The 10,938-nt window shown below is 36.4% G+C and overlaps 1 long non-coding RNA gene across 18 annotated transcripts; it reads left to right on the forward strand.

Annotated features, from left to right (window-relative positions):
* Positions 1-3,129: 3,129 nt before the first annotated feature.
* Positions 3,130-6,833, forward strand: LOC110885279. Of its 18 annotated transcripts, none has more exons than XR_002562054.2 (9): positions 3,142-3,881; positions 3,969-4,076; positions 4,181-5,310; positions 5,418-5,504; positions 5,779-5,843; positions 5,917-6,044; positions 6,138-6,187; positions 6,290-6,390; positions 6,465-6,833. It is a non-coding gene; the product is annotated as an uncharacterized LOC110885279 (long non-coding RNA). The 18 variants fall into 18 exon arrangements; XR_002562053.2 differs by having other exon boundaries at positions 3,142-3,616; positions 3,798-3,881; positions 3,969-5,310; XR_002562055.2 differs by having other exon boundaries at positions 3,142-3,616; positions 3,807-3,881; positions 3,969-5,310.
* Positions 6,834-10,938: the final 4,105 nt, after the last annotated feature.

Here is a 10,938-nt window from a genome sequence, read left to right on the forward strand (position 1 = left end):
GCGGCGGTGGCTGGTGGCGTCGACAGTGGTTGTGGGTGGCGGCGGCGACGGTGGTTGGCAACGGTGGCGGGTGGGTGGCGGCGGTGGCTGTCGGGGTGGCGACTAAGGCGATGGCGGGTTGCGGGTCGCAGCGATGGCGTCAGTGGTAGGTGGTGGTGGTTGTGGTGGATGGTAGCGAAGGTGGTGGGTTGTTGTGTTGTTGATGAATGGTGCAAGAGTGGATAGAATGAAAAAAAAACATGGGGGTGGATGAAATGATTTTAAGGGAATGAGTGATTCTATTCCATTGACCAACCAAACACCCTTTTCTTCATTCCCTCGTAATCATCCATTCGATTCCGCCTCTCATTCCTGCATACCAAACACTACCTTTATCTAATAAATGGGGATTAAGGTTGAGGTCATATGGCCAAATTCCCCCAATCTAAGGCAGGAATTTCAAAATCATGATGTCAATTTTTCAATCAATGATGTCATCCTTTTTTCTGATTTTTAAACAATAAACAACTAAGTTTAATGATGTCACACCTTGGAAATTAATAGTGAATAAAATGGCAACACGTGTCCAGTCAACTCTCAAATATTCTTAATAAGTTGGACGAGAGGGACTAAATATGTAAAAATATGGAAGTTTGGATGTGGAGGGGTCATTTGTGACAAAATGCCAAATTTTTGGTCTTTGAAGGTCCCTTACGGACCGCAAGGCATATGCCTTACGGTCCGTAAGGCATTGAAAATTACTTTAGTCTCTAATGGTCCCTTACGGACCGCAAGGCTTATGCCTTACGGTCCATAAGGCATTCATAATTCCTTTAGGCTTCTTAAGGTCTTTACGGACCGCAAGGCTTATGCCTTATGGTCCGTAAGGCATTCAATGTATTTGTGGGTGCCTAAGGTCCTTACGGACCGTAAGGCATTACCCCTTATGGTCCGTAAGGGATGGGCAGGCATATAAAAATAGCTGGCATGGCAGCAGCTGCTCCCTGCTACCTAGCTCGTGATTTTTGCCACCATTTTTTCTGCTTTGGACATGTGTGACGACACTAATCACCTCCTTAGCATCTCTGATAACACTTAGCATTATTTGAGGACTTGGTCTTCACTATAAATATCATAGTTCATGCCTCATTTGAGCTTGCACCTTTCTAAATCATTCTCTCAATCTCCTGGAGTGTTTCTGATCTAAAGAAGCCTCCTACTTGAAGTCTAATCTTCCCTTGAACACTTGTAAGTGTTCTCCTTCAGTCTTGTTTCATTTATAGGCTTGATAATAGCCGAAAGTCAAGCAAATTGACTTTTGCTTTGACTTTCGGTTATGACCGTCAAGACGATGTTCGAATTGAATATGGCTACGTAATTGTAAAAATGTAGGTGTTAATCCTATGCGAGAACACCTACTGAAGATCACGTTAAGTTGGTCAAATGACATGTCAAAGTTTTATTAAATAAAAGTTAAAAACACTTTTTTCGTAGTTAACGTAAAATGAACTTCTAAGTATCGAAACCTTAATTTTTGACATTATATCAGTTTGTATAACATATTAAGACATGTTAGATCATGTCCAACCCGTCATTTCCTCCTTAGAGCTCGGTTCGCAACCGAAAGTCAAACAGTTTGACTTCTACTTTAACTTTCGATTCTGACCCGTTTGAGTTAGTTTAGCTATTGATTTGAAGTTGTTATATGATCATATTATTTTATGGAATAACCCTCTGAGGTTATACCATTTGATGATATCGTTTGTCGACTTTTATGCAAGTCCACATAATATGCCTAAATAATGACTAAAATGCCATTTTTGCGCATAGAACGATTTTGAAACATAATGAACATATAAACTGAGTTTGAAACTGATGTAACATTATATTAAACATGATTTGGCATACTGGACTTGCCATAGACCCATGCGATCACCCGATGTCGTCTATGCGCGTACGGTTGACTTATATAGCATAGTTTATATAAGTTAGCCGAATCGAGTCAAAACCTTTCCAAATAAGTTCTATTCAGAATGTATGATTGTTTGACCCATATTATACAAGTCATAATACTCGTGAGGGTGCAAACCATATTCTATCAGTTCTCCGCTTAATCTAGCGAACCGTACCTGTTTATTATAAGTTAACCGGTCCAAGTCATATGACTTGAACAAGACTCGTTAACATTCTAACGGATCATAATTCTGTCCATTCCAAACTAGGAGCCTCCAGTAAATTCCGTCCATTCCAGACTAAGAGCCTCCAGTAATATATCTTTGATTTATAAAGATAAGCTTAGGTAAATACTCTTAGCCTATTTTCCCTATACGGGCTTGGGATACGGCAAAATATTATCGCTTGGTCGGGTATGGGATCAATAACGAATGATGTCCAAAATCCAAATCACCCGTTTTTATCCGATATGCTTGATAACTTAAACATTGGGGGTTAATGCGACTGTGTCCTGGATATCCACAGCTCACTTAATTGCAAGTGGCCACGACCTAACCGCAGGGTGTAGGCGTACACCTGACAGACACTATTATGCTATTATATGTTTTTATTAAAAAGTGGTGTGTCGGTTAATCATGTTTCGGAGTTTAGCTCCGGGCCCGTATGTATTGACAAGCATGTAATACTGGTAACAAGAGATATAGTTTGTCCCAAGTTATTTATGAAAATGATATACCAAATGGTATAAAATAGTTTTGGAAAAGATTTTCAAAACGTGTCGGTTAATTGTATTTACCAGTGAAAACTGACGTATTTTCAAAAGACTAATTGTAGGTTATTAAATAAGGAATAGGCTGGAGCTGCTCAGTAAATGCATATTAGAATTTGTGACTCCACGCAATGCCTAGTAGTCTTAATATTCATTTTTGTTATTTTTGATCTGCCTGTGGATCTTTAGTACACTTTCCGTCTGTATATTATTTTTTGAACTTTCGGACACTTGTTCTTTGTAATATTATTTCATAATCCCAAGACTTCCGCTGTGCTAAATGTGAATATCTATATCAATCGTCAAGCATAAACCCCAAGTCTGGGCCCACCGGAAAATCAGGGTGTGACAAATTAAACAATTAAAACAATTGACACTTAAACAATAAACGAGGTAATTAAATACTCTGCAACCTATTAGTTGGGCCTAAACAAACACACCAATAAATTAATAAAACAAGTGCCTTCTTCTTAAGCACTCTTCTTTCTCCATTGAAGATCAAACTTCTCCTTCACGCCATTTAGCCTTTCAAATCAGATGAAACTTCAAACCCTAGAGTTTTGAAATTCAAATCATGCTTCTTTCTCTATTGTTGCAGAATCTGAAGAAGAATCAGTTGCAAAATTACTAAACCCTTTCCTTTCAATCTTTTTTTTTTTAAATTTTTTTTGCAAATCACAAACATCCTAAATCGTAACCTGATCATACGAAACCTGGTATGTTAACTCTTATTATATCAAGATTGGGTACGTTTGATTCCATTGTTCCAAGTATGTTACTCAATCGCTAAGGTTCCGGCGACCATTCAAGAGGGTCCGATGAGGGCTAGGAGACGCCTGCGGTTCTTGCTACTATGATGACGATTGTGTTTATGCAGCGCCTTTGCTTCTTTTCTGTTCGTTTTTCGCACAACGGGTATTGTTTATATTTTTCGTTTTTAGGTTTTGGATTCACGTGTGTTTGGATTTGTGCATTGCAATTTCAATGTTAGAATTGGGGTTCTTCAAATGGGATTTCACGATTAGGGTTCTAACAGGTTTGATAAACACATTTGGTGTTGTTGAGGATTGATTTTTTTTGAATCCTGTTCATTTAGATTTTGCAGTTGGGATTGATATTTTTACTATAACCTCTGGATTTTATACTGAGGATTGTGTTTGCTCTTTTAGTTGATTTAAAGGTCCAACATGTTTTTTTTTTGTTACATTTATTTATTCAAGATTATGAAATATGTTATTAAGTTTGTGTTGTTTTCACGTCATAATAGTGCGACAGATAAGCTGGAGGGTTAGCAACATTGTGTAAACTGGAGGGTTCTTATTCATAATCTTCTCCTGATGTCACTATGGCTTTAATTTTAGTTTTTAAACCGCTGGTATTCAACTTCATCCTTTTTTTCATGATTTGGAACCAGGTAATTTTGATTCTAAGGTTCTTTGTAAATCAATGGTGTTTATTTATTTTCTGTGTGTCGTACAGAAATCAGCATCGGCGAGTTATTTAGGTGTTTCCCTTCTGTTGGGGCTCTGAAACTCTACGCAAGAAATGGCGTAACAGAAATCGATAAGTAGAAAGGATCGCACCTCAATGGTTTGTGGTTTTCGCTTAATCATAAATCATCTCTGAAAATTAAATTTGAGAGTATGACCGTGTAATCACTTGGGAAATAGTAAAAGCCACAAAAAGAGGTATGACCTAATGGGTGGACGGAGTTGTTGTTAATCAAATATAAAATTATTGCAATGTTAAAGTTATTCTAATATTTTTGTTTAGGAATTTTATAAGTGAGTCTGGCTTAATATACTGATGAAACAACTGACCCTATAAAACTACCGAAACAACTATTGAATAGTGCTCTGGATGCCATGAACATATTAGAAGCAGCAATATATGCATGGAGAGACAGGATTGAGGAACATGTAAGTTATGAGCAAGAACATCATGGTCATGCAAGGATCATGTTTCTGAACTTGACAAGATTGAGTTGTTAATAACCAGGGCCGATGAAACAACTGATAAAATTACTAAAACAACTGATGAAGAGCGCCTTGATAACCAAGGCTCATGAAACAACTAACAAAGTTACTATTTTTTACTATACAATATTGCTTTTCAATTATTATGATAAATTTTGCAAGACGTGATCTTGGATTTATAGAAGTGCACTTTCTTTCATTTAGTCCAACTGATAAGATGGCAACTTTAACATATATTGATGGTGCTAGCAAGATGCATAGAGTTAGCAAAGGTGTACGAAAGCAGGTATCCAAAACTCATTTGAATATCAAAAATTTAGAAGTCAAATATGTGCCAAAATATACTATGTTTACTTTTTTGTTAACTTACTATCAATAATTTTCAAGTCCTTATAAATGTTAACACCATAAAAATGTTTAGTATTCTAAAAATATTTTGCTAATCTTGTGTTTGGTTATACTAATATGGTTGATGAGCTACCCATGAAAGTACAATCGTGAGAAAGGAAAAAACCATCGGTTGCTACTGACGAGGAACGAGAAGTCGTGCAAATGCCACATTTGCATTGAAACTTAAAGCAAAGTGGTAAGCGATGGCAACCGGTCATTATGATTAAAGTGCTATCGTTATTGGTAAGATATAGTCTTTATCAAATGCTTAAAGTGCTATCGTTATTGGTAAAACATTTTGGAGATAGTCAACTATCCAAATCATGTAAAATTGGTAGGATATTATGCAGATGATGATGAAAGATGGGTCTAACAGCTATTAGATTACGAGCTTATGCAAAATAAAAGCTTGGAAGACCACATATTGGGTCAGTCAGGTATGCATGAGCTTTTGGCAACTCATCCAGGTCTAGAGTTATTACAAAGCACACCCAAATTTCAAGAGAGATACGATATTCTCTTATATATTCATTTATTTAATTTTACATATTAGAAAAGTGAAAAGGGCATGGTAAATGCTTATTTTTAGTTTGGTGTTCTTATGCTTGAAGCTATAAGATCTTTTTATAATTATCACTGTGTGCTCTTTAGATTTTTTTTAAATACAATGAGAGAATATTAAATAATATATCTTATCATTTGTGGTTGCAGGGACAAGTCAGAAGATGGCCTTACATTTGCCTTTCGCTTCACTGATGCTACAGTTTCTAGCCAGGGTACGTAAGACTTTCCTTTGTCTTGATAATTTCTATTTTACGTGAAATTTATCTTTGGTTTTATTGATGTCAGGTGCTGATTTGATTCGTAAAGGACGAAAAAGAAAAAGTCAAAATGTTCAAGAAGGTTATGGTTCAGCTTCTGCCCTACCAGAGCATGGCATATACCTAGCAGCATCTGTATACCAACCAGTTGTACAGGTTTGAGCATTTGAACCATTTAAGATCTGTTTTTATTTTTATAGTCAGCTATGCAACATACTATATTTTCGACTTACATTCTTGCATCTGCAGTTTACAGATCGACTCACGTTAATGATGCCTCAAAAGTATTCTCAGCTAGGGTAAGCTTACTAATGTATGAATAACAATCATCCTGTAGACTTCTTGAGATAGATATAAGTATGAATTCTATGTTCTTATTATCTGTTACTCTTATGTTTCAGGAATGATGGATTGCTGGCCTTTCTTGAAAACTTAGTAAAAGATCACTTCTTGCCAACTATGTTTGTGGATTACATGAAAGGCATGCAACAAGAAATATCAAGTAAATTCTATTTGAATTTAAGGATTAACATTTTGTTATATTGTTTGTCATTAAATTATGGATTTTTTTTGTAGGTCCAGCTGCATTTCGACCACGAGCAAATCCTGTTACTGCTTACACCCCATCTGTTTCTAACGGACGTAGTGATGCAGTTACGCCAGTTGGTATCGTAAAAGCAATAGGTATGATATGTTTATCAAAATTATCATCTTGGTTGTTTTTTATATATTTTTTGAAATAGATGGATGCAACGGAAGAACTTGAACTTTTGTTTGATTACACTCGCGGCCAGCCTTTAAATTTCGTCTTCCTTGACGATGGTATGTTATGTTTCTAATTGTATATAAGTTTTATTGTCTTCTTTTTTTTGTTTTTTTGAATTCGTATGAACTGGGTTATGTCTAATTGATGATTGTGAATGATTTAACAAGAATTGCTTCTAAGGTGCCTCTTAACAAGGAAAACCGATGCTAAAATTCGATTATTAAGAATATAATGAACCGAAAAAAAATTGATTTAGAAGATAAAACTCTTATTCTATGTTTGATGTCTACAAAGGCCAAACTGAGATGGTTTACTCCACTTCTATCTACAACCATTCAAATGAGTGATTATTATATATATATATATATATATATATATATATATATATATATATATATATATATTTCTTTTAATTATATCTAGCACCAACTGTTTTAGTAAAATGAATTAGACATAAAAAGTGTTTTGGGTCAACTTAGTTTGGCCAAAATCCAAAAGCAAGACCATTAATGAGTGATGTGGTTAAGACCTTAGACCCTTTACAAACCGGCAACAATTGTTTAAATAAAGTGTCGTTATCATCTTCGTTAATGAGTGTGGGCCGTCCAATAGTTAGGGGTAATCCGGCTTATCAGATGCATCACAAGTTTGTTCAAACTGTTGGGACGGATGCCGAATGTTATGATCCTTCTAACATGAATAAATTTTAAATACTTATTTGTATTTATAATGTTAATACTTTTTTTAAGTACCTATGTTAGTTATTTAAATTGAGAAGTAAAGTTAATACTTATTTTAAATTTGTTCGTATGACATCAACCTTAATCCTTATTTTAAATTTGGTCATATGACATCAACCTTAATCCTCAATAATTAGGTGATGTGTAGTCATAAAGCCCTTTTGGAGGCGTTATGCGACACGTGTCACGCCACGTCACTCAGGGGCTTTATGGGGTGTTATATCACTAGAGCCCGTAGTCATAAAACCCCTAACTCATCAGTACTCAATTAATTAATTTTCAATTTTTTAATTAATTTCTAACTTTTTAATTGAGGTGAACCCTAAATATCACCGCGTGTCCATTCTTTGCTTAAAGAAGTCATACTTAGCTTCCAAAGCATTATTAATGCGCAAAAATAACCTTTGGCTCATTCGAAACCGCCGTCTAAAAACACTGGGTCCGTAAACCGGTGTGGGATCAAAATAGTCTTTCATCAAACGCTCGTTCGCGACTTCACGATCTCGCAAGATATAAGGTGCGCCTCAAAATGGGGACGTGGAGGAGAACGCCGAACATGTTCTATTGCTTGTATCCCGAGAGTACATGCACTCGTAACCGCTTCTTCCTCCTCCGCGATTTATTCGGGTGAAAAAAATCTTCGGTAAATATCGGTGAACGAATCTTCCGATGGGGAACCCATTATTTTTTTAGAAGAAAGTGGGAGTAATTTCTAAATTTTTATAAAAAAAAATGTAGAGAAGAGGGAATGAGAGTGTGATGAATTTTAAAAAAATGGGAGATATGGGGAGTATTTATAGATTTGAAAATGAATTAACTTTTTTTAGATTTCTGACCGTTTAATGGTCATTTTTATGAAATAAACCCTCCTCTCACGCCGCTATGAAGATAACACTGGACTCAAAAAACTACGCCATAGCGTCGCCTGTTATGGTGTGGCGGGCGCTACGGGGCGCCATCTCCCACAAAAAATTCTCCATCACGCCCCACTATGTTTAGTCTTAGATAAATAGATTGTAAACATAAATTGTTTTATCATCTTTAATTGTTGTATGAGTGTGGGCCACCCTATAAACCGTGAACCCAACAATAATTTTGAGATGTTATCTTAAAAAAATAACTAAATAGGTAGTAGTTTTAGAATTATGATATATTAATAAAAAACAAGTTTAATACGTTTTTGCCTTAAGGACGGTCTAAAAACAATCTCATATAACACACGGGTCATAAGCTATTCTTTTCATATAGTTTAAATATTACATATAGATGGAATAAAAGGAAGAAAATCACTAAATAGTTATAATTTAAAATTTTGGCCTTTGTTAATTAGCCCATTAAAAATATAATAGTAATAATCATGTATTTTAATTTTTATTATTATGTAACTTTTTCCTTATTTGACTAAATAATATATATATATATATATGTATGTATATGAGATTAAGTTACTACTTAATGTTTTTTTGGGTTATTCTTTGACTAAATAATAAATATATGAAATTTAGTTACCACTTAATTAATGTATTTTTGCGTTATTCTGTATGATATCAAGTTTTATAGCATTTTAAGGAAAAAAACTAAATGTAACTAATAATTCTATAGACAGGCTTATAGCATTTTAAGGAAAAAAACTAAATGCAACAAGTTTAATAATTCTATAGATAGGCTTCGTGGGTTTTGAGCTTTTAGTTTAGATGAGTCTGGTTGGATTTCGTTTGAACCCAAAAACATGTTTTCTTAAATGGGATGTGTTTGGTTCGAATAGCATATTTGACAAATTTACCCGTTTAACATATTTTTATTAGTACTCCGTTTGTCCAGTGGGTGCCCTGAGAGTACTCGGGATTGAGTTTGTTGGCCGTTCAAAAAAAATAAAATAATAATAATAATAATAAAAGGTTTTATGTCATAATTCAAGCTTGCTTATAGTTTAAAAGTAATTACTTTACATACACTTGTATTTTTTTTTGCTGTAAATTTGTAATTATAGAGCATTCATATGAAAAAAGAAATCGAATTATTGGGTTGTGTTGATATCAACCCGCATAAACTTATATCATATTCGGAAGACTGTGTAATTATTTACCTGACGTGATTTTCAAGTTCCTGATATGTTCATATTGATTTTGAATTTTAGAATTCGTATCGGGTCAACCAAGCCAAGAGGTAAACATGACCCATCTAACAAATTCAATTGCCTTTGATTCGAGATTATGAGGGTGTTATATGATTATTAGCTTGGAGTGAATTGAATTTCCCACTAAAAAAGGCCGATGCCTTTTTCTCCAAGGGGGAAGAACTTTGCGAGTTTTAAGTGTTCATTATTTTATTTTAAAAGGAATTACTATATGATAAATTTCAAACGGAATGAACAGTACAATTCAAAATATTTTTTACTTTTTTATTTATTATGTGATTTCTTATATATCGAGCAATACCTTATATTCATTCATTTGACTATGAGGTATGGGGTGAGGGTTGAGGCGTGGTTTGGGTACAAATGCCCAAGTCACCACCCCGGGTGGGTTTGGGTTTAGGCGTGGCCCCTTGGGCGGGAGTTTCAGCCCGGGCGTTGGGCATGCCTAGCGGTCCTCCGTGGCCGGCTCTCATTGGCTGGGTTGGCTAGGCTATAGCGGCTAGGTTTAAATTTTAAAAAATAACCGTTTGGCTTTGGGTACAAATGCCCAAGTCACCACCCCGGGTGGGTTTGGGTTTCGGCGTGGCCCATTGGGCAGGAGTTTCAGCCCGGGCGTTGGGCATGCCTAGCGGTCCTCCGTGGCCGGCTCTCATTGGCTGGGTTGGCTAGGCCATAGCGGCTAGGTTTAAATTTTAAAAAATAACCGTTTGGCTTGGCCAAACGGTTCACCCAAGTCACTATAAAACCCCCCAACCCCACCGCCTGTCCACATCGCTACCCCAACCCTTCACTCCACCTACCCGAACCCGCTAGCCACACTTGATACCGGCACAACGCGATAAAGGGCCGCCAACCTGGTGAGACCCGTTACTGGCCGGAAGCTTTCGCTAGCTACCGGCACAACGTGGGGAACGACCGACACAATTTAAACACGTGCCAACACAAGTGGCGCGAGCTACGACCGAAGCTCGACCGTTTTAAAGCCTACTACGATAGCGTCCCGGGTGGTGATATAAGTCACGAAAACCGGGTGGCGGTGGCCAACATCGAGTTCCGGGGCAAGGAGCGGAAGCCGTTTGACAAGCTCGCCCTGTTCGAAATCTACCTAACGCTTTAGGCTTTTTTATTCTTAACCGACCCAACACGTCACTCACCAGCGGGGAGGCTCAAAGTCCACGTGTCAACCCATGCCCCAAACATGAATCCTGTAATTTTTACATTGATTAAGTGGTGAAACAAGAGTTAGGGTCTATGTTCAGTCTTTGAAAGAAATGAAACAGTTAAAAGAAAAGTTGCAGGATGATGTCGGTCGAAAACACCAATGCCTTTCGCGCAACGCGCGTCATTGAAAAACACTAGTTTAATTAGAAGAGTAGGTAACAAGAAAAAATATTCAAAAAGATAATA

The sequence above is a fragment of the Helianthus annuus genome, chromosome 10 (genome assembly GCF_002127325.2).
Source record: "Helianthus annuus cultivar XRQ/B chromosome 10, HanXRQr2.0-SUNRISE, whole genome shotgun sequence".
In the NCBI taxonomy this organism is placed as follows: Eukaryota; Viridiplantae; Streptophyta; class Magnoliopsida; order Asterales; family Asteraceae; genus Helianthus; species Helianthus annuus.